This window comes from Manis pentadactyla, chromosome 16 (assembly GCF_030020395.1).
Source record: "Manis pentadactyla isolate mManPen7 chromosome 16, mManPen7.hap1, whole genome shotgun sequence".
NCBI classification, from domain to species: Eukaryota; Metazoa; Chordata; class Mammalia; order Pholidota; family Manidae; genus Manis; species Manis pentadactyla.
In genome coordinates, this window is record NC_080034.1 from 24,491,365 (window position 1) to 24,505,520 (window position 14,156).

Consider the following 14,156-nt stretch of genomic DNA (forward strand, 5'->3'; position numbering starts at 1 on the left):
TACTTGGTAATTTCACATATGAGGCATGAATTCTAGTAGAGGGCTGTAATTAGGAAGGAAGAAGAAAAGCTAGAGAAGTAACAGATGGAAGAAAACATGAGAAGATTGATTAAGTGTCAGACAGGGTTATTCTATTCAGTAATCTCTCATAACTCTATTTCCTTAATTTTTCTTTATAACTCTTCATCACTAATCTCACTAGCATTGCAAACAAGGGGAGCATTCCCACTTAGGTGGAGATGGGGTAGTCAGTGTCTGACTAGCTACCTGCAGGTTTCGGTATTCCATACCAAGATCGCCATCTGGCCCCTGCGTGTTCTAGTCTTCAGGACCACGGTCCTGAAAAGCTTCTGGGAAGTTTATGTTCTCCTCCTTTCCGTGCTGCTTGTCAAAGGTTAGCTTAGTCTTTGGCAAAATTCAAGCAAAAGCAAAGCCAATAGTATAATGGAGAATAACAAAATCAAGGTGGGTAATATGGGGAGCCAGCTGCGAAGGCCCCTGCTTTGTGGGGGTCTTCCTCCAGCCTGAGCTTTGCTACACACACAAAGCAGAAGAAAAGTAGTCTGAGCACAAGCATACACACACACACACACACACACACACACACACACACAAATATTAAGAATGACAAAAGATGGAAGAAATTTCCACAAAGGGAGAGATTAGGTGCGTTTTACCTCCTTCATAATTACTTCTAAAGCTTGGTCCTTAGCAAAAGTAACAAGGTCCAAGAAGAAAAATTGTCTTAGCATCCCTTCTTCATTCTCAGCAAAGGGTGGTAACATTTCAGAACTGCCCAAGAGTGGTGATTGCTAAGGAATTGACTTCAGAGACGTCTGTATACTTACAGGACTTATTTTTTAAAGAGACATTGTGGTAGCCAGCCTCTGTGATAGCCTCCAGTGATTTCCACCCTTGACATTCATGCCTGTGTATTATCAATCCCCTCCCAAATAGGCCTGACCTGAATAAATAAAATGAGTTAGCAAAAATAAAGGAATATGACTTTCAAGGCTAGGTCATAAGAGACTTTACAACTTCTCTTTGCTTTCTCCTGGATTGATCTTTCTGAGGAAGGTCATCTGCCATGAGGAGATTCAAGCAGCATTGGGGATGAGTCCATGTGGTGGGAAACTGAGGCTTCCTGTTGAAAGCCAGTACTGACTTGTTAGCCAATGAGCTGCCTTGAAAGCAGATCTCCAGCCTTAGTCAAGCCTTCGGATGACTGTAGTTCTCACTGACATTTTAACTGCCCCATTATGAGTAATATCAGACCAAAACCACCCAACTTTGGGATTTCTGACCCACAGAAACTGTGAGATAATGTCTATTGTTAAACTACTATTTTGAGGAATGATTTGTTAAACAGCAAAAGATAACTAATATAGATGCCATGGTGTTGCCTAAGAGTAAGGTGAGTGGACCTACTATTTGTGTTTTAAGCAAGGGAATATTATTTAAGAGATATCCCTTAAACTATCCTTTAGATGTGATAGTTTTCTTTTCTAACCTTTGTAAAATTGCTTCCTGCCCTACTTTCCAGATTTTCCCCAGCTTTGGAATTACACCCAACCCTTCCATCTTCTCTCCAGAGTCAACAGTCTTTTGTTATAGACTGAATATTTGTGTCCTCCTAAAATTCATATGTTGAAACCCTAGCCACCAGTGTGTTAGCATTTGGAGGTGGGGTCTTTGGGAGGTAAACAGATTGAGATAAGGTCATAAAAGCCCTTAGAATGTGCTTAGTAGTCTATAAGAAGAAGAGACACCCAAGCTCGCTCTCTCCAGATGTATACAAAGAGATCATGTGATCACACAGCAAGATAGCAGCCATCTGCAAGCCAAGCAGCAAGTCTTCATCAGGAACTGAGTCTGTCAGTACCTTGACCTTGGACTGCCCAGCCTCCTGAACTGTGACAGATAAATGTCTGTGGCTTAAGCCATCTAGTTCATGGCATTTTTAAAACAGCCTCCTAAGCTGACTAAAACACCTTATCAGCAAGGTGTCAGTAATCAACCCCATCCCAAGTAAAAGAGTTGCATATTAAAATAAAAGCTGTGGTGTCAGTAGAATTAATGCATATAAAAATAAGGAGCCCAACAAACCAAATGCTGAGGATACAGGAAGAGGGACACTCAGATGTCTAAATTATCATCTTTGCAAAACATATCATTTCTTAAGTTGGTTTCTCATGCATTCATTTAGAGGAACATGAATTTCAGGCCATGCTTTTGAACACTTGCCTCTCTCCAAGACCCTATCTACTTTGTTCATAAGCTGTGAGTACTTTTAATATCAACTCTGAAAGACAGCTGTCTGTGCATGTTTACTAAATGTGTTATTGTACAAAAATCATTAAATGATGTTCACTACTGAAGAAATCCTGAAATAAATGTACAAAAAATCAGAGTAATAGATAGCCCCTTGAACCATTCCACAGAATTGAAAGAGAGTTCACTTCTTTTAAATTTCCGCTACTCCCATCTGACCCAGAATTTTCTTCTCTATTATAGTTTGGCAGGACGGTTGCATACAGATTGGAAAAGGCAAAACGGGAACACAAAACATTTACTCCAATTGCTGAAAATATTTCAAGAAGGTTTATAAATGTTTCTGGGAGGACAGTTACATAACCAATTATCTTAATAATCCTTAGGTGAGGTTAGGAGACATAAGGAGGATCAAGGTGAGATCTAGAGGGTGGAACTGAGAACTCAAGGGAAACTTAGTGGGTTTTTTTAAATTATTTTAATTTCTTTGGCTGAACGCCTTATGATGTAAGTTTGTACTAATGATATGTCCTTGAATCACACAATATCTTTGCTGCAACTCTGTACAGCACCATTTTAGAAAAATAAACACTGAATTGTAAATGTTTAATTAGGGATGATAGGAAATAGAAAATGTAAATGATACATTTACCTCGTGCTCAATATTCTGTATAAGAGATTTCCCACCATTTAGTTTGTCATTGAAATTTGCTTAAGAATATTAATGGGCTAAATGACAGCTGATGAAATTTTTCTGATTCTAAGAAGATCCTTCTACCTCACCAAAAAGATAACCACAAGACATAGTTCATTATAGAGCTTCTATTCTTTTGAGATAAAAGATGATTTTATCCCCTATTAAAATGCAAACAGCCATAAATTAACAACGAAAAGTGATTAATAGCTGTGTATTTCATATGCTGAACTTGATTCTTAATCTGTCGTTCTGAATAGTGAAATTATGGAAGAAATAATTATCAATTATAAGCATTCTCAGGAAATGATGTTATGGATACATTTCAATTAAGAGGAAATAAAACGGTTGCTGGTTAAAAAGATATAATACCAATGAGTTTTTCATATTAACAGAGGATGACAAAAGACCAAACAGGTGACCTCCTAACACTAATACTGTGATGAAGGTGTGAATGCATTAGACTTCTTCTAAGGGAAGGGAGCCAGAACTATCAAGTGAAGAGAATTTAGTTGTCCTTGGTTCATTCAACAGAAGTAACAATAACAAAAAAAGAAAAACAGCCGAAGTCTCAAAATGACAAAGGGTGAGAATCAGTTCAGTGTTCTGGAGGCTCTGTTTCAGTCTCGTTACTTGTGTTATGTTCCTGGATATAACACTCATATATATAACTCACACATATAAAGGCTCATTCCCCGACCCCATACTCTTTGACTTGGTCAAAGAAAGCAAATCCTTCACATCTCACATCAAATAGCTTTCTCCATGAACAACTGTCCCAAAGATCCTTGGATGATCTATGATGCCCAAGGCTTTATTATCAGTCAGGATGTTTCTTCTGAGCCCAGATCCATGTGTGGGCTCACTGTGTCCAGAAGAGATGTGCTAAGGGGAGTTCAGACTCAGCAAGGCCAAAAGTGAATTCATCATCTTTCCTCAAAAACTGCTTCTTCCACAAACCTAAAGCCTACCGTGCAATAAGTACATATCTTTCAACAATCACCCTAAACGTAAATAGTCTGAATGCACCAATCAAAAGACACAGAGTAATAGAATGGATAAAAAAAAAGCAAGACCCATCTGTATGCTGCTTACAAGAGACTCACCTCAAACCCAAAGACATGCTATATGTCACCTCAAACCCAAATGTCATTGCTATATACTTTCCTCTTAAAACTGCTCTTAGGAGCTGAGGTGCTCCTAAATAATCAATGGCTCAATGACCAAATCAAAATAGAGGTCCAGCAATATATGGAAACAAATGACAACAACACAAAGCCCCAACTTCTGTGGGACACAGTGAAAGCAGTTTTAAGAGGAAAGTATATAGCAATTGACAGATGAAAAGTCAAGGGATGGAAAAAAATATTTCATGCAAACAACAAGGAGAAAAAAGCAGGTGTTACAGTACTAGTATCAGACAAAATAGACTTCAAAACAAAGCAAGTAACAAGAGATAAAGAAGGACATTATGTAAATGATAAAGGGGTCGATCCAACAAGAGGATATAACCATTATAAATATATATGCACCCAACACAGGAGCACCAACATATGTGAAACAAATGCTAACAATTAATAGAAGGCAATGTATTTATTTTAGGAGACTTCAACACATGACTCACTCCAAAGGATAGATCCACCAGACAGAAATAAGTAAAGACACAGAGGCACTGAACAACACACTAGAACACATAACCTAATAGACAGCTATAGAACTACACCCAAAAGCAACAGGATACACATTCTTCTCAAGTGCACATGGAACTTCTCCAAAATAGACCACATACTAGGCCACAAAAAGAGCCTCAGTAAATTCAAAAAGATTGAATTTCTACCAATCAACTTCTCAGACCACAAAGGTATAAAACTAGAAATAAATTGTACAAAGAAAGCAAAAAGGCTCACAAACACATGGAGGCTTAATAACATGCTCCTAAATAATCAATGGCTCAACGACCAAATCAAAATAGAGGTCCAGCAATATATGGAAACAAATGACAACAACAACACGAAGCCCCAACTTCTGTGGGACACAGCGAGTGAAAGCAGTTTTAAGAGGAAAGTATATAGCAATCCAGGCATATTTAAAGAAGGAAGAACAGTCCCAAATGAATAGTCGAAAGACACAATTATCGAAATTGAAAAAAGAAGAACAAATGAGGCCTAAAGTCAGCAGAAGGAGGGACATAATAAAGATCAGAGAAGAAATAAATAAAATTGAGAAGAATAAAACAACAGAAAAAAATCAATGAAACCAAGAGCTGGTTCTTTCAGAAAATAAACAAAATGGATAAGCCCCTAGCCAGACTTTTTAAAAAGAAATAGAGAATCTACACACATTAACAGAATCAGAAATGAGAAAGGGAAAATCACGAAGGACCCAACAGAAATACAAAGAATTATTAGAGAATACTACAAAAAACTGTATGCTAACAAGCTGGACAACCTAGAAGAAATGGACAACTTCCTAGAAAAATACAACCTTCCAAGACTGCCCAAGGAAGAAACAGAAAATCTAAACAGACCAATTACCAGCAACAAAATTGAAGCAGCAATCAAAAAACTACCCAAGAGCAAAACTCCCGGGCCAGATGGATTTACCACTGAGTCTTATCAGACATACAGAGAAGACATAATACCCATTCTCCTTAAAGTTTTCCAAAAAAAAGAAGAGGGAATACTTCCAGACTCATCCTATGAAGCCAGCATCACCCTAATACCAAATCCAGGCAAAGGCCCCACCAAAAAATAAAATTACAGACCAATACCCCTGATGAACATAGATGCAAAAATACTCAACAAAATATTAGCAAACCAAATTCAAAAATACATCAAGAGGATCATACACCATGATCAAGTGGGGTTCATCTCAGGGATGCAAGGAAGGTACAACATTCAAAAATCCATCAACATCATCCACCACATCAACAAACAGAAGGACAAAAACCACATGATCATCTCCATAGATTATGAAAAAGCATTTGACAAAATTCAGCATCCATTCATGGTAAAAACTCTCAACAAAATGGTTATAGAGGGCAAGCACCTCAACTTAATAAAGGCCTTATATGAAAAACCCACAGGCAACATCATACTGAACAGCAAGAAACTGAAAGCATTTCCTCTAAGATTGGGAACAAGACAGGGATGCCCACCCTCCCCACTGTTACTCAACATAGTACTGGACGTCCTAGCCATGGCAATTAGACAAAACAAAGAAATACAAGGAATCCAGATCAGTAAAGGAGAAGTCAAACTGTCACTATTTGCAGATGACATGATATTGTACATAAAAAATCCCTAAAGACTCCACTCCAAAAATACTAGAACTGATATCGGAATACAGTAAAGTTGCAGGATAAAAAATTAATACACAGAAATCTGTGGCTTTCCTATACACTAACAATGTACTAATAGAAAGAGAAACCACGAAAACAATTCCATTCACAATAGCATCAAAAAGAATAAAATACCTAGGAATAGACCTAACCAAGGAAGTGAAAGACTTATACCCCGAAAACTACAAGACATTCTTAAGAGAAATTAAAGAGGACACTAACAAATGGAAATTCATCCCATGCTCTTGGCTAGGAAGAATTAATATTGTCAAAATGTCTATCCTGCCCAAAGCAATCTACAGATTTAATGCAATCCCTATCAAACTACCAACAGCATTCTTCAACAAACTGGAACAAATCGTTCTAAAATTCATATGGAAACACCAAAGACCCCAAATAGCCAAAGCAGTCCTGAGAAGGAAGAATAAAGTGGGGGGGATCTCGCTCCCCAACTTCAAGCTCTACAACAAAGCCACAGTAATCAAGACAATTTGGTACTGGCACAAGAACAGAGCCACAGACGAGTGGAACAGAATAGAGTCTCCAGACATTAATCCAAACATTTTTGGTCAATTAATATACGATAAAGGAGCCATGGACATACAATGGGGAAATGACAGCCTCTTCAACAGCTGGTGTTAGCAAAACTGGACAGCTACATGTAAGAGAATGAAACTGGATCATTGTCTAACCCAATACACAAAAGTAAGTTCAAAATGGATCAAAGACCTGAATGTAAGTCATGAAACCACAAAACTCTTAGAAAAAAACATAGGCAAAAATCTCATGGACATAAACATGAGTGACTTCTTCATGAACATATCTCCCCGGGCAAGGGAAACAAAAGCAAAAATGAACAAGTGGGACTATATCAAGCTGAAAAGCTTCTGTACAGCAAAGGACACCATCAACAGAACAAAAAGGCATCCTACAGTATGGGAGAATATATTCATAAATGACAGATCCAATTAAGGGTTGACATCCAAAATATATAAAGAGCTCACGCACCTCAACAAACAAAAAGCGAACAATCCAATTAAAAAATGGGCAGAGAAGCTGAACAGACAGTTCTCCAAAGAAGAAATTCAGATGGCCAACAGACACATGAAAAGATGCTCCACATCACTAATTATCAGAGAAATGCAAATTAAAACCACAATGAGATATCACCTCACACCAGTAAGGATCCCAACCATCCAAAAGACAAAGAACAAATGTTGGCGAGGTTGTGGAGAAAGGGCAACCCTCCTATGCTGCTGGTGGGAATGTAAATTAGTTCAACCATTGTGGAAAGCAGTATGGAGGTTTCTCAAAAAAGCTCAGTATGGAACCACCAAAGACCCCGAATAGCCAAAGCAATCCTGAGAAGGAAGAATAATGTGGAAGGGATCTTGCTTCCCAACTTCAATCTCTACTACAAAGTCACAGTAATCAAGACAATTTGGTACTGGCACAAGAACAGAGCCTCAGACCAGTGGAACAGAATAGAGTCTCCAGACATTAACCCAAAAATTTTTGGTCAATTAATATACGATAAAGGAGCCATGGACATACAATGGGGAAATGACAGCCTCTTCAACAGCTGGTGTTGGCAAAACTGGACAGCTACATGTAAGAGACATGTAGCTCCATGTGGGATGACCCAGGAATCCCACTTCTAGGATTTTACCCTAAGAATGCAGCAGCCCAATTTGAAAAAGACAGATGCACCCCTATGTTTATCAAAGCACTATTTACAATAGCCAAGAAATGGAAGCAACCTAAGTGTTCATCAGTAGATGAATGGATAAAGAAGATGTGGTACATTTACACACTGGAATATTATTCAGCCATAAGAAGAAAACAAATCCTACCATTTGCAACAACATGGATGGAGCTAGAGGGTATTATGCTCAGTGAAATAAGCCAGGCAGAGAAAGACAAGTACCAAATGATTTCACTCATCTGTGGAGTATAAGAACAAAGGAAAACTGAAGGAACAAAACAGCAGCAGAATCACAGAACCTAAGAATGAACTAACAGTTACCAAAGGGAAAGGGACTGGGGAGGATGGGTGGGAAGGGAGGGAGAAGGAGGGGGAAGAAGAAAGGGGGCCTTACAATTAGCATGTATAATGTGGGAGGAGGCACAGGGAGGGCTGTTCAACACAGAGAAGACAGGTAGTGATTTTACAGTATCTTACTATGCTCATGGACAGTGACTAATGGGGTATGGGGAGGGGACTTGATGAAGGGAGGAGTCTATTAAACATAATGTTCCTCATGTAATTGTAGATTAATGATACCAAAATAAAAAAACAACGTGAAACTTTCCTCCAAAAAAAAAGACCCTATAAAAAAATTCTTTGAATAAAAAAAAAAAAACTGCTTCTTACCCAGAGTTGCCCTGTCCCAGAGAACGAGACAACCATCCAACTGATGTACAAGGAGGAACCAAAGGAGACAACTTTGAATGGATTGTTTCACTCTTCAGAAACGTGTCTCTCTTCAATTATTTTTGGTTGTATATCTTACATCTTTCTATGCTGTCCTCTTCTTTCTGTTTCCAAAACTTTCACCATCCTTGGTGCAAGCCGGTATCATCTCTTGTTGAGCTACACTAGCCTGATAATCTCTCTACTCTGGTTTACGCTCCCAAATATCCATTCACCATTGCAAGTGTACAAGGATATCTTTGAAATGAAGATCTTATCATCTCCACCCACAAAAATTCTCACAAAGTCTTTTCATTGCTATGTATATAATAGGGAAAGTTCTTTAAATGGCTGAAAGGCCTTGTTTGTCTCACCCCTACCTTCCTCCTTAATCTCATTTTCTGCTTGGGCCCTGGATTGCCATGATTCCTCACATCAAGTCTTACAGACCTGGCCTGTCTTCCCTTTGTCAGCGATGTTTTCCTCTCAGCCACTCTGCTTAGGCAATTCCGATTCACCCTACAGATCTCAAATCAAATAGTTTTTTTAAGGAAAGTCTGTTCTTACTCAGATTAGATGATTCTGTCATCCATTACCCTGTTTGTTTGTTTTTTCAATCATTGTATTTATCGTACTTCTGTTTTATACTTCTGTAGGATTATTGGCTTAGTATCTGCTTACCCTTTTCTCATGCTACTGGCTCATGAGGGCAGGGGTCACACCTACTTTAGGATCCTATTCCTGGCACATAGCTGGTTGAATGAATGAGGGAATAAATGAAAAATTGAAGCAAAACAAAAAGTGGTAGCCTATGGAAAAAGCAAATCCTAAGTATTTCATAACGTGAAGACTTAATTCTGCCAGACTGTCTGTTACTGTCCGGAATTTTAATGTAGACAAAGTCTAGACTAGTTGGGGAAATAACATAAACTGAGGGAGAAGGAGTTAAAAGGAGAAGAAATATGAGCAAGATAGTTTGGAACAGTTTTAGGAATTGTGTCAGTTTCCCAATAATTCAAAATGATAGCCAAATTCAATTTTTATAATTGAATATTATTAAGTAAAAGGTTCATCCTGCATGGAAGGTCAGTTTAAGGGCTATTTGATTACTTTGAATTGGACATCCATCCACCTAAATGGCATTTGTATATAAGGTTTTGTTTATTACTTCCCTCAACTATCATTTTTCATTCAGGGAAGACATTCATTTTCTCTTCATTTTAACATTTACTATAATTTACATAATATGATGTTTCTTCCATTTAAAACTACATTGGAACGAACACAGATGTGCCATTAATTCAGGTTATGAGTCATTGCACTCTCTGACCTGATCTAATTCTTAACATTTTCAGAGAATTTTAAGTAATATTTTTTATCCTCTTTGCTATTTTTCTTGAAAGGGAGTTTTAGAGTATTAATAAAATAACTGAATTTGACCATCAAAAATGTAATTATTAATAACCAAAATAAATTTTTATTTTATATATATGAAACTTGATTTTATAATAGATTTTGTTTCTGAACCCATTTTTAAAGGAAGAACTCGGTGTTTATGTGACATCATTAGGAGGAGGTGCCTCATCTAAGTAACGCGTAGGTAGTATATAGATTTATTGCAAATGTTAAAGAGAAGGGATGATATATGCATATAAATCCCTCATATTCAAATAGAATAGGCCACTGGATGTTAGTGTTTCACTTCATTAGAGAGGAGACATTTAAAAATCAATCTTAGGGCACACAGTCAGGTAACAGATGTGACCTCATTCTTCTCCTTCATTTCTACTTTGGACAATCTAAGAGAAGAATGCATGTTAAAAAAAACTGTTTTTTAGTTCTAGGAATATGACTATACTTCTGTTGTGTATTGTTTTGTTTTTACAAATCTCTATCAAGTATTATTTAGTTGAGCATATGTCTAAAATTTACTTTTTTTTCATTGTTATTATTGAAGTTATATTCGGTATAAGATTTAGACTACAGCAGACAATTATAGAAGGACTTGACAGCTGTTGAGAAGTTTTCAAATTTGGCTGGATTCCTGCATTATAAATCCATAGAGTCCTTTTTTTTTTTTTTCCTTTTTCTTCCTTGATAATTTGAGTGGATTTCTGCCCTTTCCCACAAGAAATTCCACATAAGAGATACCTGCAGCAACTGAAAAATTAGGAAAATTTATTTTGGAATAAAAATTCATTTGTGTGTTTATTGTCAGTCTCCACTTCTTGGTGAAGGGGTGTTCAAAATTTATGTTTCATTAAATAAAAGTATTTCCTCTCTTTCTATGTACATCTGCTATGGAAAGAATTGTGTTCCCCAAAATTCACATGTTGAAGCCCTAAACTCCAGGGTAACTATTTGGAGATAGGGTCTATAAGGCAATCAGTAAGGTTAAATGAGGCCCTAAGACTGGGCCTTGATCACTCTCTCTCTGACCTGCGAGGACACAGCAAGAAGGCAGCCATTGGAAAGCTAGAAAGACCACGCTCATCAGAAACCCACCCAGCTGGACCTTGATCTGAGAATTCTAGCCTCCAGAACTGTGAAGAAATTAATTTCTGCTACCTAAACCATACAGCCTATGGTGTTTTGTTATGGCAGCCCAAGCAGACAAAAACAACACCCCGTATCAGGATCTTCTGAATTCCACTCTGCTCTGAAAATCTCCAGGTGTATACATGTGGCATTTTAGTCCATGTCAAGGTTCATGACTGTTTTCAGTGAAAAAGGAAAAAATAGAAAAAAAAAAAGTAACCTTTCTTAAAATAAAATCATGTGGCCCTTTTCTAGACTAAGAAAAAAAAAAGAAAAAACTAAAATAACAAAATTCAGAAATGAATTAGAGGACATTACAACTGATGTCGCAGATATTAAAAAATAGTTAAGACTAATATGAACAATTATACACCAACAAATTGGATAACCTAGAAAAAATGGACAAATTTCTAGAAACATATAAACTTCCAAGATTGAATCATGAAAAAATAAAGTCTGAACATATTATAACTAATAGGAGATGGAATCAATAATCAGAATCCACTCAACAAAGAAAATCCAAGCAACAGATGACTTCATTGGAGAATTCTACTAAAAATTTAAAGGAGAATTAACATCAATCCTTGTCAAACTCTTCCAAAAAAAATTGTTGAGAAGGGAACACATCCATGAGGCCATAATTACCGTGATGCTAAAGTCAGACAAAGACTGTAAGAAAACTACATACCAATGTCTGTGATGAATATTTATGCAAAGATCCTCTCAACAACAACAACAAAACATAGCAAACCAAATTCAACACAACATTAAAGGGATTATACATCATGACTAAGTGGAATTAATTCCTGGGATGGAAGGATGTTTCAACACACAAAAATCACTGTAATACACCACATTAAAAGACAGAAAACAATCATCTCAATTAATGCAGAAAAGGCATTTGACAAAATTCAACACAATAAAAAAGGAAATCCTGTCACATGCTACAAGATGGATGAACCTTAAGGACATGATACTAGATGAAATAAGCCAGCCACGAAAAGGTAAATACTTCATGATTCTACTTATATGAGCGATCTAAAACAGACAAACCATTATAAGCACAAGTAGAATGGTGGTTGCCAGGTGCTAGGGATACAGGGGAAAACAGGATTTGTTCAATGGATATAGAGTTTCAGTTTTGCAAGATGAAAAAGTTCTAGAGATCTGTTGCATAATAATGTACACATCTTTAACACTACTATACTGTACTTTTAAACATGGTTAAGATGGTAAATTTTACATTATATATTCTAACCCCAGTATAAAAATGTAAAAATATATTTTAACCCCAGTATGAAAATGCAAATAGTAAAAATAAAAGCATGGGAGCACGATGATATATTGATATAATTACTTCTTTAGAAGTGAATTTATATGATGCAGCTTAAAACTGCATGTGAACTGGCTTCCTGCAAAGGAGTCAGTGACACAGGAATGCTAATTTTTCTGAGCAGCCATCATAGAGATTTATTTCATCCATTTACCAATAGATGCAATCGTAAAAATAAAACACCAAGCATCAAATATTGGATTTTTTTGTTCAAAATGTCCAATAAAAATATTTTCTAGCAACTTTAGATAGGCAAAGCTAGAATTTAGGTCAGGGCTAGAGATCACCCATATAGAGAGGTGAAAGGAAAGCTAAGGGAGTAAGGGATATAAATAGACAAGGGCTAAGGAACCAGACTTGGGAGACATTCAAAACATGTGCCTCTAATAAACCAAGAGCTAGAGCTAGAGAAGAAAAGTTTAAAAGGTCATAGAGGGTATTCAGTCACAGACTTTCAGCTTTAGCTGAAAGATCATGAGTATATTCCAGGTAGCACCAAAGAAGACATAAAACAAGTGGTTCTGGTCTCTTGTTCCTATCTTATTATAGTCTAAAATAGTAGTGAATTCTCTTAGGACATCTTTTCTTCTGGATTTTATAAAAGATCATTGATGTTTCATATATAATACCCTAGGGGGGAAAAAAAAACCCTGAATCCAATTCTAAAGCACAGCTTGATGCAAGTGTTGGGGAATTTTTTTTAAAAAAAAAAACAATTAAACAAAACTGATTACTAAAAATCACACAAGACCTGAAACAAAAAAAGGGAAATGTATTTGGACCATTGACGAGACATCTATGCTTTAGAAAAATTGAATTAAGAGCCTATTTCCATCTAATTGTTGTATAGTCAATTTGCCAATGGTGACAATTTGCATGTTCAACTGAAAAGAAAATATCATAGAATATCTGAATGCAAATGAACATTTTTGGTTGTTTCTTTAAATGGGCAGGTAAAACAGTAATATAAAACCAAACACTGAGCACAGAGGAAAGATCTATCAGCATTCAATTTAATGCTTAGCCATGAATTATTTAGTTTCCCCTAATATGTATATACATACACAAATACTTTGCAAAAAGAATACAAAATGTGACATATGTGGGAAAGAATGAAACCTTATATGGTTATAGCTATAAGCTGTATGACCATTTTTGACTGAAGTTTAATTTTATCCAAAATTTTCCCATTCTCAATTGCTGAGTGAAGATATAACTATTTGGATATGTCCATAATTAAAGCATTAGTGGTAAATTAAAATGCCAAAAAATGGAAACAAAAAATGGACCTGGAATAGGGGTAAGAGGCTTACCCAACGTGACTGGGGCAGGCTTTGGAGTGGAGCATCACTAAAAATGTAATTTAGAGTCAGGTTACAAAGTTCTGTTACTCTGTCTCAGCAAGATCTCTGATCAGGTTGTCCACTCTAGTTAGAAGATAAAATAACTCTGCTAAGTGGGAACCCAAAGAGGGAAAATATTTTTATTGAGATAAGGAGACGAAAGGATAAAATGGATAAAATTAACAGAGGAACTGGGATTGAAGGGTATGTATTTAGCTTCTGCT